The sequence below is a fragment of the Sciurus carolinensis genome, chromosome 2 (genome assembly GCF_902686445.1).
Source record: "Sciurus carolinensis chromosome 2, mSciCar1.2, whole genome shotgun sequence".
Taxonomy (NCBI): Eukaryota; Metazoa; Chordata; class Mammalia; order Rodentia; family Sciuridae; genus Sciurus; species Sciurus carolinensis.
The window spans coordinates 166,472,371-166,487,790 of NC_062214.1; positions in this window are offsets into that span (position 1 = coordinate 166,472,371).

Here is a 15,420-nt window from a genome sequence, read left to right on the forward strand (position 1 = left end):
GAGTTATTTTCCCTCTGCATTTGAATTCAAAATGGAGTAATTCATGGCAAACTACTGCTTTACGAAACGGGAGTAACCCAGTGTAAGCTCAGCGGGCACGGTTAGTGGCCAAATAAAATCGGACAGAAAGTGGCCGGAGCAAGCTTTATTGGAATTTGGCTCTTGGGCCAAGTTCCCAGACCCCCGGGGTACAGCTCAAGTAGGAACCTAGAGAAAATCGCACTTGGCCCTGGCTGCCCAGGGTTTTTATAGGCCAGGATGGGAGGGGGTCCTGCTGAGTGACAGGTGGATGTGAAGAGTCAGTGGAATTTTCTAGCTCACTTGATGGTCACCTTTGGCAGGCTGGCTTTTGTCTCAGCTGCTCTGCTCTGCCCTCTACAATCACCTAAATTCTGACCTAACACCCAGGGTTAGGCACAGCCTGAAACTCTTGTTGTGTTCTTCATGGAGTAACAGAGCAGGACACAGTCTGCTCTCCACTGCAAGGTCCGGGGTTCCACTGTCCCGAGGACAGGTCGTTTGGAGTGAACTGGGCTTCACCAAGCAGGGAGAATCCTGCTGAGCTAAAGCCCCAGAAACAGAGTGGGGAGCTGTAGCCTGTCCGTCTTGTCAAGGTTCACCAGGTGGTCAGATAAGACGAGGTGGTTAAGTGGCCCTGTACCACCATCTTGAGCGCCCCTTCTTATGTATGTTGTGGTGTATCTGACAGCTCATGGGCCTGGTTTCCCTGATTTGGTTTGATATGTTCATGCATTCATGTGCTTCTGATTTGATAAGTTCACAGGTGGTAGCTTTTTATTAGGACTACTTATTTATCAGTTAGTGCCTTATTGTGCTGTGCAGCTGGGGTTTTTCTTTTTGACAACTTCTGCATGTCCATCATCTGGTGGTGATCTGCTTGTCTACACGAGTTATTAAGCCCTTCTGCCTTAGCACTTGCACTTAAAATGGAGTAATTCAGGACAAACTGCTGCTTTATACAAATGGAGTAACTCAGGGCCAGGCACTGTAGTTCCATGTAACATGGAGTAACTCAGCACAGGGCACAGACTGCCCTCCACATTATCTCATTAAATCTCAGCAAGACTCCCTAAGATAGAGTAGGCAGAAATGATTATTGTCTGCAACTCCAAGAGGTTAAGTGACTGCCCAGTGTTTGGCAGCTACAAAATGGCAGAGCTAAGATTTAAAGTCTGGTGGTCTGTAGCCTTTGAATTACACCCCTCTGCCTCCCTTGGTGAAAGAGCCCTGGGTGCTTAGAACCTGGAATGTGCCATAAATAGTTCACCTTCTACAAAGAGAAACTTGCGGTTGGTCAGGAAACAGGAGAAATCTCATCATTTCTTGAGTGTTTACATTCCAGAGTGGACTGCTCATTTTCTGTTCTAGGGCATGTTTACAAGGACACCTCTCCTCTGTGTTCCACCGTGAAGAAGCTCTCAGGCAAGGCTGGGGACTGGGGTAGGCTAGAGTACTAGAGTTGCCAGAACAAACTATCACCAACTTGCAGCTTGAATGACAGAAATGTACTCTTTCACCGTTCAGGGGGCCGTCTGAACTGCAGGCGTGGGCGGGCATGGTCTCTAGGGAGGCTCTGAGGAGGAACCACGCCAGCCTGTCCTGAGTTTGTAGATGATCACTCCAATCTCTGCTTCCTTTGCCACATGGCTTCTGTGTGTGTGTGTGTGTGTGTGTGTGTGTGTGTGTGTGTGTGTGTGTTTCTCATAGGATTTTGAGCCCACTCTAATCCAAGTACGACCTCATTTTAACCAATTCAAGGATGACCCCTAAGGGTCTCTGCAAAGGCCCTATTTCAAAATAAGGTCACATTTCTGAGATTCTGGGTGGACATGAGGAGATATTGTGTCTTCCTGGTTCATTCAGTGATAGGGATAGTCCTTCTAGAATATTCTGAGTCTTCCTTAACCGGCAGTGTTCTAACTCAGGACGGCAGTACCAGGACAATTCTATCCTCTTATAGAGAAGTCAGAGGAAAGGAGAAAGGCCTTTGGAGGGCTCCTCAGAGAAGCTCACAGACTGCACCAAGAAACGAAGCCGGCTGTGCCTGCAGGGCCGAAGCGTGTCACTTTAGTTGCATGGCTTTGGGGTCAAATGCTTATATATTAATGAGCATGAGAATGAGAATAAGAGTAAGACAGAGGAAAGGGAGATGGGAGGAAGAAAGCTGGCTTACATACAAGAATCACTCAAAGAATAAAAAAGTAAATAGTTGGGAATTATTTAACTTGGAATTCATGGTATTTTTTTTCAAAGAAAAATCTCGAGTGGGAGGAGCCAAGGAAAACATGAATTCATGAAGAGCTATCGCTTGATCTTGATTGTGAAGACTAGAGTTAAGACCAAAATGGAAACTAAAGACAAAATAAGACGCATCTATAATTTAACAAGTATATAGTATGGATGGGCAAAGTACCAAAAAATGCTTTTTGGGGGGGAAAAAGAAACTTGATGGTGAACTTGAAATAATAGTCATTATATTTATCAGGGTAAAGACAAAAGTTAGGGGAAATGGGATAGACTCTAAAAACATTCATGTTATTTAAGGACTGAATAGAAGATGAATAAGCACCAACACAATACTACAAGAAGGAGTCACTATTCAACAATTATCTAAATGGAGGACCACAGGCTGGATCAGAATTAGCTTCCAGTCACCTTTTTTTTAAATTATTATTAATGGTCACAATATCTTTATTTATTTATTTTTATGTGGTGCTGAGGATCGGTGCATCACCCATGCTAGGGAGTGCTCTACCACTGAGCCACAACCCCAGCCCCCTCTATCCACGTTTTTACCTCATGCACTACAATACATTTCAAATGTAATTTCATAAAAAGTTAGAGAAGAAAGTGGGAGAGCCAACATGTTTCGATTGTGTTGCGGAAAAAACATTTTTACGATGGATGCAGAAGCTATCAGAGACAGGAGGGATGGATCCAAATCTGTTTATAAAAGCCATTTGTTCCACCGAATATAATAAAGGAAACACAGAAAGTGAAAGCCACAGAAGGGGAAGAAATATATATAGCAAATAAAGCTTCCTATCTAAATAACTGAAGCACTGAACAAGTATAAAAGGTCAGAATGTTGCTCCTTTTTGATAAGTAGTCCAAGGACATGAATGGAGAGATTGCATGAAAAACTTTACATAGAGAAATGAGCAGCCCCACTACAAATCTTGAACTTGCAACTTGAACAACTTTTATGTTGTTATAAAAAGTCAATTTACAGATGTGGTGGCACATACCTGTAATCCCAGAAGTTCAGCAGACTGAGGCAGGAGTTTTGCAAGTTCAAAGCCAGTTTCGGCAAACTTAGTGAGGCCCCAAGCAACTTGGTGAGATTGTGTCTCAAAGAATAAATAAATAAAAAGAGCTCAGTGGTTAAGCACCCTCAGTTCGATCCCTTGTGCCCACACCTATCCTCCCAGCAACTCAGAAGGTTGAGACAAAATAAAATAAAAGGGGTTGGGGGTACATATAGTTCAATGGTTGAGCACTGGGTTCAATCTCCAGTACCCAACCCTCCAAAAAAGTCAATCTAAGTGACAAAACTTAACATTTGATAGGTCAGATTCCCTGATGGCAAAACCTATAAAATAGTTCCTATCCTTTGACTTCACAATCCTACATCTGAGGAAGTGGCTAAAGAAAATAATGTGAAGGGGAAAAGTCATTTCTACAAATGTTCACTGTAAATATTATTTACATAGAAAGCAATTAGAAACCAGCCACTTGCACAGATTTCTAAGTTGAAGTGGGGTTTAAGGATTGTACATCTGCATCAACTGGGATGCTTGTGGAAATGCAGATTGAGGCCACACTTCAAAGCTCGTCAGCCAGATCTCTGAAGGGAACCTGGGACACTCATTTCCTCCAGGGGTGAGAGGGTTCATTACCGCACTCTGGTTTGAGACTGAGTGCAAATCAGAGACCACAGAGCATTTGGAGAATCAGAGTGAGTCAAGTACCAGACCCCAAACATGCAGAGAAATGAGAAGAGGATCATGAGGACTGCAGAGATCACCGAATCAGGGCAGTGACCACAACAGGATATGGTGGCAGAGGCCAGTCATTGTCCATAATGTTGTGTTTTGTTCTAGAAACTGTCTTTAAAATACAACACGGTGGGGCTGGGGGTGTGGCTCAGTGATGGAGCGCTTGTCCGGCATGTGGGAGGCCCTAGGTTCGATCCTCAGCACCGCATATAAATAAATAAAATAAAGGTATTGTGTTAAAAAAAATACAACATGGTCATATGAGTTTTTGTTTATTTATCAAATTTCCAGGAAGGCCACTTGAAGAATTAATGGAGCATCTACAAAGAATCTTTCGGATCCTTGCCTCAGGCCATCCCTGCCTGAAAGTCATCCCTTCCCTTTTTCTCCTTTGGTTCCCTGGTCCCCAGGTGACTGAAAGTTCCTTTCTGCCTCACATTCTGTCCAAGGTGTCACACCCCGTAAGTGTCACCCACCTGTGTCCTTGGCCATGTTTAGTTGGAGGCACCATTGTGTGGGGTGTCATCCTGTCATCAGGACAGCTCACTGACCACGTATTTTTTCACCAAATAAGGGGAAACAAACAAACAAACAAAATATACATATATATATATATATAATTTATATATGTATATTTATGAACTTATAAATTTTAATATATTTATAAATTTTTATGTTATAAATAACAGATATATATTTATAAATTTATTTATAAACATAGTTATAAATATATAAAGGTATATATAAATTATAAATAATAAATTATATATTTATAATTTACTTATAAACATGGATAAATTTATACATTTGCATTATATAAATTTATATATACTATATTAATATATTATATATATATAGAGAGAGAGAGAGAGAGAAAGAGAGAGAGAGAGAGAGCAAGCTGGGGGATGTAGCTCAGTGGTAGAGTGCTTGCCTAGCATGTACGAAGTCCTGGGTTTGATCTCCAGCACCTTAAATAAATAATAATAAAATTTAAAAACTCAGCAGGGAGCTTATTGGAGACTACTATTTCCTTTTCAGATGGGGAGGGAGACAGGCCCGATGGCCTGATGGGGTGTATTGCTAATGCAGTTCTGAGCTCCTCTGGTTCCCTAAGGGCTAACTTCCCTGAGGGGCAGAAATGCCACTAAAGCTCTGTTTCCCAGAGAAGCCTCTTTCCTGGAACCTATAGATCCATTCTTGCCGGGAGCCTTGGGGCTTCTTGCCAGGATCTGCGAATGTCACAAGATACTACTGTCCAGCCAAGGTTGGCCAACCTCCCCCAAGAAGGCTGGGCCAATGCCCAGGATACCAGGCCTGTAGGCGCCTGTGTGGGAGGGTTAGGAGCATCCACTTCTACAGGGAGTCACTGGGGGACATTGGGGTAGCTAGGCCTAGCCCAGCAACATGCCCAAGATTTGATCTTGGTGCTCTGCAGCCCTGAGGGAGACTATACCTGCCTCCTTTCAAACTAACATGTCTGCTTCTGGGCCCCGAGACTCCGGCTCCTGCTCCTGCCTGGTTATCGCACCGCTGCTCCCTCTGGGTGGTACCCAGTCTTTGGCAGCCTTGCATGGTCCAGCAGAGGGAGCTCCTTTTCTATAAGGGAGGCCAGGCTCAGGAACGTGCCTTCAGGATGCCCAGGTGGGCACTTGGAGTTGTCCTTTGTTCCCAGTCTCCATCCAGCGTCATCTCACTGCCACCTGAAGCCCTTTTGCAAGTTCTTCCCAGAGGTGAGAAACCAGCCCAGAGAACACATTCACTCTTCTCCCAGCCCCTTGTGCAGTGACCTGCACTCTGGAGGAGAGAATCATGGAGAAGACATGGGGTGCTGTTATGATTTATATAATGGACCTTTTCTATTTCCTGGTGCTCCTTTTTTTTTTTTTTTTTTTTTTTTTTTTAAGTACTGGGGATGAACCCAGGGGCACTTTGCCACTAAACTACAGCCCCAGTCTTTTTTTTTATATTTTATTGTTTTACTTTGAGGCAGGGTCTTGTTAAGTTGCATAGTCTGGTCTTGAACTTGCAATCCTCCTGCCTCAGCCTCCTATATTGCTGGGATTATAGGTATAGGTGTGCACCACTAAGCTCAGCTCTTGACTACCTATTATATGTCAAATGATGTGCTAAGAAGTTACAACTATGAACAGACAGAAATGACTTTGCCCTCATGAAAGTAAGCATCCACAGTCTCAAAGTGACATAATTAAGTTGTAATGAGTGCTTAGAAGGAAATAAATAGGTGCTGTGATAGAAAATAAGCATCGGTCGGAGAAGGCCTCTCAGTCCGAGTGGCAGGCTGTTCATGGGGAGGAGCATTAGGCTGAAGGACTGGTAGGTGCAAAGACCCTGCAGAAGAGACAGCTTGGTGTGTTCAAGGAACCTCAAGTTCAGTGAGTGAGGGACAAGGCTTGTGGCATGAGATGCTTGAAGAGGTCTATAGGCTGGATGCCAGATCAGGGAGCCAAGTAAAGGGCTTTTGATTTCTGTCCAAATAAAATGGAAAATCATTGAAAGTTTTAAGCAAGTAACATGACCTGATTTAAAATCTCAAGCATCACTGTGACTGCAGGTCTGAGACTAGGCTGTGGGGATAGTGGGGACAAGGCAGCATGTAGGAGTCCCTGTAGTGCCCGGGTGAGAGAAGATGCTGGCTTGAACTTTGCTGGTAGACTAGAGAGAAATAGGGGGACTTGAGACACATTTGGAAGGCTATACCTAAAGGACTGCCTGATGGTCTAGAGTGAGGAAGAGGGAGAAATCGGGACTGAACCCGCAGTCCCCAGCCTGAGCCACCTCACTATGGGTGATGCTATTTACCAGGTGAAGACCTCGGGAGGGAGGATTACAAAGAGTGGGGGTGGGGTACAGGTTTTGCTTATCTTCAGACTTGTCTGATTCCAGAGTCAAGGAATGCATTATCTTATGTTCCTTCCCAGCCAGACTATAAACCCTCATTTATAGGTTGAGAAAACTGTGGCTAACACCAGTTGAGTCCAGAGTCGGAGCTGGAAAATAATCACAAGGAGCCATTTTGCCATTTAGGGCCTTCGGCTCTCAGGGTCCAGGGCTCCCGGTCTTGTACCCTCCCACCAGCCTGGCTCTCAAACTCCCTACCAACCAATTCCCCAAGGCCCCTTCAAGCCATCTTGGCATCAGCTCCAGGGACAGGATGCTCAGGCCCCAAGATGTTTTGTCTTATCCTAATCTTCTGAGCCTCCCCCACTTTCTTAAAATGCCTTTTCCTTTGCCCCCTGCTGGGTCAGCATCTAGAAGGCCAGCTGATCATGGGTTGGAGCCTGATGCTTGTTTCAGCTCCTAGTTGGTTTGGGTTCATTACTTCTCTGGGGATTGAATATTTCTGACTTCAAAATGGGACAAAATCCCTCCTTTCTTTACAGGATTTGGAGCAGAGGCTTAAAAGTCAGGAAGAACTTACTTTGAATACTAGCCAACAGCGTGACCTTGGGCAGGTCACCTCCCCAAACTGCAGCTATGTCACCTGCAAAACAGAAATAATAATCACCTTGCCTGTCACATCTTGTGAAGAGAAGATGACAAGATTTTGGAGGTGAGGTGCCTCACACCCAGAGTGTCAAGATAACTGGTAGCTAGTGCTCTTGCTGTTGTTGAGCATTGAAGGAGGCCACCCACAAGGAGACAGGTGACTGACATCAGTCCCTAAAACAGTTGGAAGATCATAGAATTAGAGATTAATGAGCTTTGGTCTACATGTCCCAAGCCTTAACACCACATAATACAGTTTGGATTCAGAATGTCCCCCCAAATCCCATGTGTTTGTTCCTGGCTGGTGATACCACTGAGAGGTGTAAAAAGACCATCAACAGCACAATAAGAACATGCAGATGTTTCCCGTATTATCCAGTTGAGAAATCATGGCTGTGGAAACTAGGAGGTTGTGACTAGTTGAAGAAAGTGGGTCACAGGGGGTGTGCACTGGAAGGGTATACTGGAACCCTGGCTTTCTCTCTCTCTCTCTCTCTCTCTCTCTCTCTCTCTCATTCTCTCATTCTCTCATTCTCTCCTCACTCTGCTTCCTGGCTGTCATAAGGTGATCAGCTTTGCTCTGCCACTTGCTCACTACCATGTTGTTCTACCTTTCCATAGGCCCTGAAATAATGGAGCCAAGTGACCATGGACTAAAACCTCTGAAACTGTGAGCCAAAATATATCTTCCCTCCTTTAATGTGATTTTCTCAGGTATTTTGTCACAGTGACAGAAAGCTGACAAATGCACCACACTTACCACTTTACACTGGCCTCTGCAGAAATTACAAAAGTCCAAAGCAAACTTCATATTGTTTTACAGCTTATTTTGTGTCTCTGCCTGGATGCCCTTGTCTATAAAATGGGGATAATTATTATACCTATCCTATGGGGTTGTGATGAAATCCAAATGAATTAGCATTTAAGCACTTAATAGGTGAGGTGTTCAGAATTGTGTCCAGAATGGGCTCTTATTTATATGTGAGTCGTTCTAAAATTTCACCAGTGAGTGTCTCTAGAGGGAAACATCTTTAGTATGATAGACATTTATGTTCCTTCAGCTGCAGAAGAAGAAAAAGTGAATAAAATCTGGGCTAATGAAAATTCACAGATTGACAACTTTGGGTAAAGTTGAAAGAGTAATCCAAGCATATTAGAACTTGAAAATGGACCTGGGAGTTCTTGAGATTCAAGAGTTTCCAGCCCTTGAGGTCAGAACAGCACCAATGTACAGTGACATTTTCCCTAGCCTTGGGTAACAGGGCGGCAAATACAATGCAGTAAATTTTTTTACAAATCTAGATATGTATTTTAGTCAGTTTTTCACTTCTGTGACTAAATGACCTGACCAGCACAACTATAGAGGAAGAAGAGTTTATTTGAGAGCTCAGGGTTTCAGAAGCCTTAGTCCTTAGAAGGCCGGCTCCATTCTTGGGACTGAGGTGAGGCTGAGCATCATGGTCTGGGAGGGTGGAGGAGGGAAGCCGCTCACCTCGTGGTGATCAGGAAGCAGAGAGTCCACTGGCCAGATACAGATATATACCCAAAGCCACGCCCCAATTCCCTCCTCCTCCAGCCACGCCCCACCACTTCAGTTACCCCTCAGTTAATCCCTATCAGGGCCTTAAATCACTGATTGGGTAAAGACTCTTATAACCCAATCATTGTTCCACAGAACCTTCTTGCACTATCTCACACGTGAACTTTTGGGGGACACCTCACAGCCAAGCCGTTTCATTTTCCAGTTTTGACATTCTTTATACTTTTGGTGCTAAAATATCTTTTTTTTTTTTTTTAAATAAAATGTGGGTGAGAGTTGTTGGTAATGTGGTGACTTATGATGATTTATACTGATCCATGAAATTCAAAATCTTTTTACTAATGGGAAAATGGTCCAGAGGGGAGATGTGACTTGCCCACAGTCAAAAGTGGTTGGTTTTAAGTCCTTTGATTATAGACCAAGGAGTGGGATAGCAGGTCAAGTGGTGGATCCATTCCAAGTTTTCTAAGGAATCTCCATGCTGCTTTCCAGAATGGCTGCACCAATTTGCAATCCCACCAGCAGTGTATGAGTGTACCTCTTTCTCCACATCCTCGTCAACACCTATTGTTGCTTGTGTTCTTGATAATAGCCATTCTAATTGGAGAGAGATGAAATCTTAGGGTAGTTTTGATTTGCATTTCTCTTATTACTAGAGATGTTGAACATTTTTCTATACATTTGTTGATTGATTGTATATCTTCTGTGAAGTGTCTGCTCAGTTCCTCAGCCCATTTATTGATTGGGTTATTTGTATTTTCTTTTTTTAAAAATATTTTTAGTCATAAATGGACACAATATCTTTATTTTATATTTATGTGGTGCTGAGATTCAAACCCAGTGCCCAGTGTGCCTAGCAAGCACTCTACACTGAGCCACAACCCCAATCATTGTAATTTTTTTTTTTTTTTTTTTTTTTTGGTGGTGCCAGGGATTGAACCCAGGGCCTTGTGCTTGCAAGGTAATCACTCTATCAACTGAGCTATATCCCTAGCCCAGTTATTTGTATTTTCAGTTGCACAGCCATATCAATGTTATAGCAGCTCAATTCACAATAGCTAGATTGTGGAACCAACCTAGAGGCCCTTCAATAGATGAATGGATAAAGAAACTGTGGTATTTATACACAATGGAATATTACTCAGCCATAAAGAAGAATAAAATTATGGCATTTGCAGGTAATTGGATGGAGTTCAAGAATATCACGCTAAGTGAGATAAGCCAAACCTAAAATACCAAAGGCCAAATGTTTTCTCTTTCTCTGATAAATGGATGCTGATAAATAACAGGCGGGAGGCAAGGAGGTCAGGGAAGAATGGAGGAACTTTGAATGAGGGGAGGAGAGAGGGCAAGGGGAAGTAAAGATGGTGGAATGAGGCAAACATCATTATCCTATATACATGTATGATTATATGAATGGTGTGACACTATATTGTGTACAACCACAGAAATGAAAAGTTGTACTCCATTTGTGTATAAGGAACCAAAATGCATTCTGCTGTCATGTATAATTAAATAAAAACAATAAAAAATAAATAAGAGGTTGGTGATAGAGCCAGTGCCACCACCTAGGTCTCCTGACTTCTGTCTAATGCTCTTTTCACTGGATTCTTCCACTAGCTCCTTTGTATCTCTTTCACTTGCAAGTCATTGAAATCCAACTCAAATTGACTTAAGCAAAAGGGAAATTCAAAAAGGATTTCAACCAGAGGGAGAAATAGATGATTGGCAGGAGACACAATGGATGCCCATTAAACCCATTAAGCCACTGGCACAGACTCCCTACAGAGCAGTCTCCCCTCTGTGGTTCAAAACCCACAACTAGGCTTTCCCATCAATTCCTATTCCCAGCACTATCGCCACCGCTATCATGCACTCGCACACCTCGTTCTGAGCAGGCCCTTCGGTATCTTTCTTTGGCTCATTTCCCACTAGCTCAAGTCATCTCTCCTCACTTTGACCAGGAGTGTCTAACCAACCCCAATCCAGCCAGTCTCTTGTTCCTCAGGGGTGGATCGTTCTCTCCAGAAAAGGTCATCGGAACGCAGAACACGCTGTCCCAGCAGCCTCTCAGCCCGAACTCATTAGCAGGGTAATTAAGGGAAGCATCTGCATTTTCTTTACTGTGTTGCCGATGACCGGCACTTATCTAAAGAACTAAAAATAAGTAGCAGGAGGTCGGACTTGTTTGAAGCTGGGTAATTGTGTATTTTCTCAAAGATCAACCTCCCTGATATGCATGTGGAGTTCCATGAAATGGAAATGGAAATGGACTATGAGCTATGATTCAGTTACAGGTGGGCAGGACTTACCCTGGAGCTCAGCTATGACCCTCTACTCACTCACCTTGCTCCATCGCTGGACCATGCCAGAGCATGGAGGACACCATGCTACACCCCTGTGCAGTCCTGATTCCATTTCCCTCCAGCCTGGTACATGGAGCCAATGGATTTCCTTCACTATGCCCTTCCTTTATCTGACCAAAGGGCAGGAGGAAGTGGAGGCAGGGAAAGAAGGCAGAATATTGAACCAAGTGTATTGAAGACATGGGACAAAAATGGAGAGTCTACTTTTATTTAAGTATTTTGGGAGAAAATAAATATGAATAAAATATGTAATAAAATGAAAATTTTAGATGAACATTTTAAATAAATTTTTAAGAGACAGGGTCTTACTATGTTGTCCAGACTGACTGACCCCAAACTCCTGGGCCCAAGATATTCTCCCACCTCAGCCATCTGAATAGCTGGAACTATAGGCATGCACTTCCAGGTTTATCTCAGGGTGAACATTTTTTTTTATTGTAAACAAATGGGATACATGTTGTTTCTCTGCTTGTACATGGAGTCAAGGCATACCATTTGTGTAATCATAAATTTACATAGGGTAATGTTGTTTGATTCATTCTGTTATTTTTTTCCTTCCCCCCACCCCTCTCACCCCTCTTTTCCCTCTATACAGTCCTTCCTTCCTCCATTCTTGCCCCCCTCCTTAACCCTAACCCTAAACTTAACCCTAACCCTAACCCTAAGGCTAACCCCTCCCACCCCCATTATATGTCATCATCTGCTTATCAGTGAGATCATTCGTCCTTTAGTTTTTTGAGATTGACTTATCTCACTTAGCATGATATTCTCCAATTTCATCCATTTGCCTGCAAATGCCATAATTTTATCATTCTTCATGGCAGAGTAATATTCCATTGTATATATATGCCAGTTTCTTTATCCATTCATCAACTGAAGGGCATCTAAGTTGGTTCCACAATTTGGCTATGGTGAATTGAGCAGCAATGAACATTGATGTGGCTGTATCTCTGTAGTATGCTGATTTTAAGTCCTTTGGGTATAGGCCGAGGAGTGGGATAGCTGGGTCAAATGGTGTGTCCATTCCAAGTTTTCTGAGGAATCTCCACACTGCTTTCCAGAGTGGTTGCACTAATTTGCAGCCCCACCAGCAATGTATGAGTGTACCTTTCTCCCCACATCCTCACCAACACCTGTTGTTGCTTGTATTCTTGATAATCACCATTCTAATTGGGGTGAGATGGAATCTTAGTGTAGTTTTGATTTGCATTTCTCTTATTACTAGAGATGTTGAACATTTTTCCATATGTTTGTTGATTGCTTGTACATCTTCTTCTGTGAAGTGTCTGTAGGATGAACATTTTTAAATAACTTCACTGCCTAGAAATTTTTCAGTTGTAGCTGTTGCTGTATATCAAGCTAACAGACCCAGGGTCCAAGTTCCTCTGTCTGAGAGGAATCTCTGTTCCTCCAGGTCTTACAAGGCAAACTTCATCTCCTGGAGGTTCAGCTTAGACCTGAGATATTTGGCAATTAGTGGAGATGGTTTGTGACACAGGACAGATGAAAAGTCAGCCCTCCCACGCGCTGGCCCCCTTCCTTTCCCACTTCTCCCCACTAAAGATTAAAATGCATGGGGCACCAGCTTTTAACCTCAACATCTTTCTTCCTGAGCCCAAGTGTGTAGCTTTCCACCACTCTAACATACTTGAAATAATCAACTTATTAAGAGAAAAGGTTGATTTTGGCTCACAATTTGGGAGGTTTCAGTCTATGATTGGTTAGTCCCATGGCTTGAGGCCTATGGAGGGACAGCACATCATGTTGGGAGCTCCTGGTGAGAGCAAAACGGCTCACTTCATGGCCAGGAAGTAAAGAAGAAGAAAAGGAAGAAACTGGGGTCGCACAGTCTCCTTCAAGGGCATGACCCCCATGGCCTAAAGATCTCTCACTGGACCCTACTTCTTACTAATAATGCCACCCTGAGTGGGGTAGGGTGTAGCTCAGTGATAGAATGCTTGCCTACCCTGTGTAATGCCTTGGGTTTAATCCCTAATACCGAAAAATAAAAAGAACCTAACACATGGACCTTTGGGAATATTCAGGATCCTAACTATAGCACCAGGTGACCACTATGAATTTAATCATTTCTTCTGTGGATTACTGCTTACAAAGTGGTAACTCAAGGAAAGAACCACATATAATCTACTCCCTAACACTCAGTCAACTTTTCCAATAGGTTCAGGACACACAATGCCTAGGACTATTAACTGTGTTGGTTAATAGTGTGCGTTAACTTCACTGTCCAGATACCTGGTTAAACATTATCCTAGGTATCTGTGAGAGCATTTTTGAAAGAGATTAATACTTGAATTAGTTGACTGAGTGAAGCAGACTGACCGCCCCAATGTGGGTGGGCCTTATCTAATCTGTTAGAGGTCTGAAAAGAACAAAAAAGGTGGAGTAAGGGGGAGTCAGGTGCTCTCTGCCTACTGTCTTTGAGCAGGGACATTTGTCTTCACCTGCCATTGAACTTAGATTTGGATTGGAACTTACAGTCATTGGTTTTTCTGGATCTCCAGCTTGCCAACTATAGATCAAGGAACTTCTCAGTCTCTATATACACATGGCTATATCTCTCCATACTATAGCTTCTGTTTCTCTAGAGAACCCAGACTCATACAGGCCCTCTACTTTTAGACTCAATGAAAATGTTTTAATTTTAATTTCTTTAAAAATTAGGAGCTAATAACTGTAATAATAATGAATGGATAAAAATGGTCTGCTTCCTGTTTGCCATGTTCTGAGCTGCTTTCCTCTATCATGCCTTTCCACCATGATGTTCCACCTCACCTCAGCCCCACAGCTAGGGAGTCATCTGACCATGAAATGAACCATGAGCAATAATACACTTTTTCTCCTCTAAGTTGTTCTTGTCAACTCTTTTTGTCACAGCAATGCTGACTAAAACAGAAATGGATAGCAAGAAAGGTCGTTGCTGTGACTGACATGACCATGTGGTTCAGAAACCTTTAAAGCTGGTTCATGGGAGGAATTTTGAAAAGCCTAGAGATGAAAGCTGAAAAAGGTTGAGAATGTTGTAAGTAGAGCTTAATGGGTGGTTTAGGTGGGAACTAAGAAGACTAGGATGATGATAGGACTGCAGACTCGGCTCGTGAGGTTTCAGAGGGGAAGGAGGACTCTTCTGGAAATTGGACTAGAGGTTATTCATGTTACATCCTGGCAAAGAAGTTGTCTTTATTTTGCCCATGTCTTGAAGTTTTCCGTGAGGTTGAATTTAAAGGTGATGGATTAACTAATCTGGCAGTGGAAATTTCAAGACAGCACAGAATTCAGGCAGTGACATGGATAGTTTTTAATCAAGTTTACTGTAGTAATCAGGAGCAGAAAGCAGAGCAGAAAGATAAAAAACTTGCAATTTGGCCAGAAAACTGTGAGTAAAACTGAGGCTAAGAAAGATGGTTGTTAATGAGATTATAGCTACTAAACATGTGCTAAGTACTTTACCCAGAGACAATAGGAAAGATGGCTTAAGGGCCTCTTAGAAATTGCCAATACCACACCCATTATAGGTTCAAAGATATAAAAGTAAAAATTTCTTCAGAAGAGACCATGGGGACACTGCTTGCACAGGCAGACCTTGAAATTTGTTTCTTCATGCCCAGCTACCCAACCACTCAGAAAACACTGCAGCTGTTCCCTTCAGCCCAGAAGACTGCTCAGGATGGCAGCAGACTTGGCATCACCTGCATTCTGCAGAAATGCAGGAAGGTGGAGTTAGGGGATCGTGGAATCTCCCACTGAGATTTCAAAGGAAGGTTGGGAGGCTAGTCAAAATGTAGCCAGGTGAGAACACCTGCAGGCAGCCCCTGAGAGGGTGATGCACGAAGATGTGAGAAGGAAGTCAAAGATGCAGTGAAGACCCTGAACCAGTACCTTGGAATGTCTGCCAAGGAAAATTGCAGAAAAGAAGAAACAAGTCATGCGGCATGAAACCAGGGCCATGGGGGCAGAACTACGCAAGCCC